Source organism: Arachis hypogaea, chromosome 3 (assembly GCF_003086295.3).
Source record: "Arachis hypogaea cultivar Tifrunner chromosome 3, arahy.Tifrunner.gnm2.J5K5, whole genome shotgun sequence".
Classification (NCBI taxonomy): domain Eukaryota; kingdom Viridiplantae; phylum Streptophyta; class Magnoliopsida; order Fabales; family Fabaceae; genus Arachis; species Arachis hypogaea.
Window position 1 is genome coordinate 41726075 of NC_092038.1, and position 5175 is coordinate 41731249.

At 38.2% G+C, this 5175-nt stretch overlaps 1 pseudogene; it reads right to left on the reverse strand.

The window, feature by feature from the left end:
• Nucleotides 1-328: 328 nt before the first annotated feature.
• Nucleotides 329-4936, reverse strand: LOC112776571 (NADP-dependent malic enzyme 4, chloroplastic-like; annotated as a pseudogene).
• Between the last annotated feature and the right edge of the window lie 239 nt (nt 4937-5175).

The following is a 5175-nucleotide window of genomic DNA, read 5'->3' on the forward strand; positions in this document are numbered from 1 at the left end:
ATACCAACAAACAGCAACAATGAATCAATGATTATTGAACAAAATTAGTGAAATTATATAATAACTCATCAGTATTACTAACAAAATTTCAAAACAAGCAAAATAAGTGCTGCAAACCAAAAATCAATTCAGAATCACATAATCACAGAATCATAGAATTTGAACTAAGCAAAACAAGCAAATTTGAACCCAGCAACTCAGAAGCACAGAATCAAAGTTATTAACAAGAAAGTAACAAAATCCTAAACAAATCCAGCAACTCATAATCACAGAAATTATAATTAACAAAATCAAGCCCTAACTATTTCATGATTATAAACCCAAGTTATCAACAATAAACTGAGGTGGAGGTGGCGACCTGCTGTGTTGATCGTGGGTGGCCAGAACCCAGAAACACTGCTGAGTGGAGGTGACGAGGTGCTTTGTTGATCGTGGCCTCGTGGGTGCTGCCTGCTGTGCTGCCCTGTTGGGTCAGTCGGTGGTGGCGAGGTACTGTGTTGATCTGGGTCTTCGCGTTCGTGGTGCACCGGCGGTAGGGAATCTCTGCTCTATTCTGTGGTGGGGAATCTCTGCTCTGTTCGGGGAATATGTATGCATTATTGGCCTGTCATCAAAGAAAACATCTGAATCAAACTGTGTTCTATTCAAAATTTCTTTTTCTTACATATGAATTCTGAAGGACTATAAACCTGGCCAGGCACAAAAACTTTTCCTTCATACTCAACAGGAGGGAATGGGCTTCCGCTAGCGAAAATGACGCGACCCTGATGATACCAAACATGTACAAGGTAAGAATATAGAAATTAAACTCGAAACCCAAACTTCATTATAGAAATACTACTAGGGGTATCTTATTACCTGGCTCCACTTGTAAGCCTCTTCAGCAGTACATTCTAATTGTGAAGATGGGTTGGAAAGTGAAAGAATAATAGGTTTCTGCATGCATTATCATGTAATAGACTTGTTAGCTTAAATGGACATGAACTATGTCATAGTAGTTGGAAAAATAGATTGAAATAGTAGTAGTACCTCATTGATTGAAGCCATTGCCTCAATAACCTCTTTAGTGAAAGTTCTTCCTTGTCCAGAGGTTCCAATCAACACTGTTGGTTTGCTTTTCTGAGAGGGTAATGGTGCACGATATTGTGATCTCAATGGCGCCAACAACTTGGTACGCACAATTGTAGTCTCAACTCTTTTTCACAACTTCGCACAACTAACCAGCAAGTGCACTGGGTCGTCCAAGTAATAAACCTTACGTGAGTAAGGGTCGATCCCACGGAGATTGTTGGCTTGAAGCAAGCTATGGTCATCTTGTAAATCTCAGTCAGGCGGATTCAAATGGTTATAGAGTTTTGATAATTAAAAGATAAATAAACATAAAATAAAGATAGAGATACTCATGTAATTCATTAGTGGAAATTTCAGATAAGCGTATGGAGATGCGTTATACCTTCTAAATCTCTGCTTTCCTACTGTCTTCATTCAATCATTCATACTCCTTTCCATGGCAAGCTGTATGTTGGGGGATCACCATTGTCAATGGCTACCGTTCGTCCTCTCAGTGAAAATGGTCTGGCTACGGGTTACGTAGGGCTAATCATCTGTTGGTTCTCACTCGTGTTGGAATAGGATCCAATGATCCTTTTGCGTCTGTCACTATGCCCAACAGTCATGAGTTTGAAGCTCGTCACAGTCATCCCATCCCAGATCCTACTCGGAATACCACAAACAAGGTTTAGACTTTCTGGATCTCAAGAATGCTGCCAATTGATTCTAGCTTATACCACGAAGACTCTGATATCACGGAATGGAAGGCTCTATTGTCAGGAGAAGCAACCATGCGTCGTGGACCAGGAATCCAAGAAATACACACTCTAGCTTTTGCAGGTAGAATGGAAGTGTTTGCCAGGCACGCGTTCATAAGTGAGAACGGTGATGAGTGTCACGGATCATCACATTCATCAGGTTGAAGTGCGAGTGAACATCTTAGAATAAGAATAAGCTTGAATTGAATAGAAGAACAATAGTACTTTACATTAATACTCGAGGAACAGCATAGCTCCACACCTTAATCTATGGTGTGTAGAAACTCCACCGTTGAAAATACATAAGTGATAATGGTGTTCATTGGCTTCGGCCCCAGAGGGAGAACCAGAATAACCAAGACCAAGGTCTAAGGACTAAACATTCAAAGATGTTCCAAAAGATCTATCATATCAATACAATAGTAAAAAGTTCTATTTATACTAAACTAGTTACTAGGGTTACAAAAATAAGTAAATGATGCAGAAATCTACTTCCGGGCCCACTTGGTGTGTGCTTGGGCTGAGCATTGAAGTTTTCATGTGTAGAGACTTTTTTTGGAGTTAAACGCCAGCTTTTATGCCAGTTTGGGCGTTTAACTCCAGCCTCTATCCTGTTTCTGGCGTTTAACTCCAGAATAGGGCAGGAAGTTGGCATTTGAACGCCAGTTTGCGTCATCTAAACTTGGGTAAAGTATGGACTATTATATATTGATGGAAAGCCCAGGATGTCTAATTTCCAAAGCAATTGAGAACGCGCCAATTGGGCTTCTGTAACTCCAAAAAATCCATTTCAAGTGCAGGGAGGTCAGAATCCAACAGCATCAGCAGTTCTTTTTCAGCTTCTGAATAAGATTTTTGCTCAGGTCCTTTAATTTCAGTCAGAAAATACCCGAAATCACAGAAAAATACACAAACTCATAGTAAAGTCCAAAATTGTGAATTTTGCTTAAAAACTAATAAAAATATACTAAAAAGTAGCTAGATCCTACTAAAAACTATTTAAAACAATGCCAAAAAGCGTATAAATTATGTAAGAATATTGAAACTTTTGCTGTGTGCACGTGTGCACGTGTGTAATGTACAGAAAGATCAATCAAACATTAATAGCATCTACGAGTCGATGAACAGGTTCGTGATCATGGGCCCATGGCTTCTTAAAATGTTGAAGCGATTCTTTTCGGGAACCGACAATCAATCCCTACAGAAGTAAGGGGATCAAGAATATTACTAATAGAAAATCAGAATCTACTTTGTATAAGTGGAGAAGCGTGGATGAATTCAACACTAACCTTTGAGTCCACCAACCAAATGTTCTTGTGCACTTCATCTAGTGGGGCATTAGTCTGCAGCAAGAAGGGTAGTTTCTTAATAAATCTAAAGTACTCATCAAATAAATATCATAACATTAATGAAAGTGTTTAGATACTTCAAACATTATATCAGTAACAGAAATGAACCTATTTTGATGTTTCAAGTGCAATAAGTTCTGCAATTCCAGTGCCAGCCTACAATCACCAATATAATTAAAGGTTAAAGACCATTAGAACTACATCCTCATCTTAGAACCAATGAAGAAAGCATGAGCACAGTCGCAGAACTGCATGGACCTACCTCTCCAGCACCAAGGAATAAGAATCTGTGGTCAGCCAAGTTGCCCCCAACCAATTTCAGAGCTGCAACTAGTCCAACGAGGACCACTGATACTGTACCCTGGAACAGTGCGATACGGTTTCAAAGCTGGATATATTATAGTTACCAAAGTATAGGAATTAAGTATTGATGACTAGTATTCCTTATTTGAATATCATCATTGAAAACAAGATGGGTTGATCTATATTTTTCAAGTAGATCAAATGCGTTGTGGTTTGCAAAGTCTTCAAACTATAACAGATTCATACAAAAAAGGACAAGTTAGTAAGCATTTCACACCCAATAAAAAAGATGGCTTGTCATATTGGCTAATACCTGAATGAAGACTTTCTCTCCATAATTTTGCTTGACAGCACTCATAAATTCATGCATAAGTTCAGCATATTCCTGGATTCAGAAAAATTAAACCGAAGTCAACATTAGGACATATTATATAAGTGGTAGCTAAATTTAAAAATGCTTAACTCCATGATGACTCAGAAAAGAATATTAGTCACGAACCTGCCCAGTCACCCGTCTTTGCTTGAGACCTATATATAACTCATCATTCAACAAGTTCTCGTTGTTTGTTCCCACATCAATGGTGATAGGCAAACACTGAAAATTTTTATCAGATTATATTATATTTATAGGCATGACAAGAAATGGAAGGCATAATCATTGTGAGTTTATGATGGTGATAATTTATAGGATATACTTACGGCAGATGGACGAACTCCTCCGAGTGCTGTATATAAAGAAAGTTTTCCAACTGGTATTCCCATTCCCTGAAGAAACAACATGTTACCAAAGATTAGATTGCAACATTAGACCTGATTCATAAAACAATATGATTCATAAATTTCAACAAGTACATAAGAAATTACCTGACAACCAAGATCCCTAAGACCCAAGATCCGTTCTCCATCAGTTACAACAATGAATTGAATGTTCTTCTCAGGCCAATTCCTTAGTACTTCAAGAATCCTCCCCCTTTTAGTTCAAACCCAAACAATATACAACGTAATAAACAAAAATAACACAGGAAATATTCATCAACAATTTCAAGTCAAAGTCAAGCTTACTTCTCTTTCAAGCTGATATAAAGACCCTGAGGATGCATGAAGATGCTTTCGTATTTATGGCAAGCCTCACCGACAGTTGGAGCATAGACAACTGGGAGTAACTCTTCGACGTCCTCAATAAGAAGCTTATAAAACAATCGTTCATTCCTCTCCTGCAATAAGGAGTATATTGAAGTGAAAGCATTAGAAGCCGAATCCAAAGCTAAGAAAACAAATTGTGTGAAGAAACTTGCCCCAAGATATTATTTCACATTAAAGATGAATTTCATAGTTCTATATAAAAATAATGGGGCAAAAAAAGGACAATATCACAAGTATTTTGGCCAAGAAATAAGGCCACACCTGAAGATCCATCATTGCCATGTGCTTCTGCAATGGAACTTGGTACTGACGAACGTGCTGGATCATTTTCTTCACCTGCACAATGAAGTGGCAATAAACTTTTAAGCATTTAATTGATGTTCATATACACAATCCAATAATTTGGTAAGTATGAAAAAAAGTAGTATTAATGTCTTCTAATCAGATATTCGACCTGAGTATCCTGCAGAATAACTGTCGGGGGAAGAAGACCTTGCAAGTAGTGAGCAACAGGCGAACAGCAAGCAAGAGCGTCAGCAACGCAACCATTAGCAGCAGTAGCCAAGGAGCAG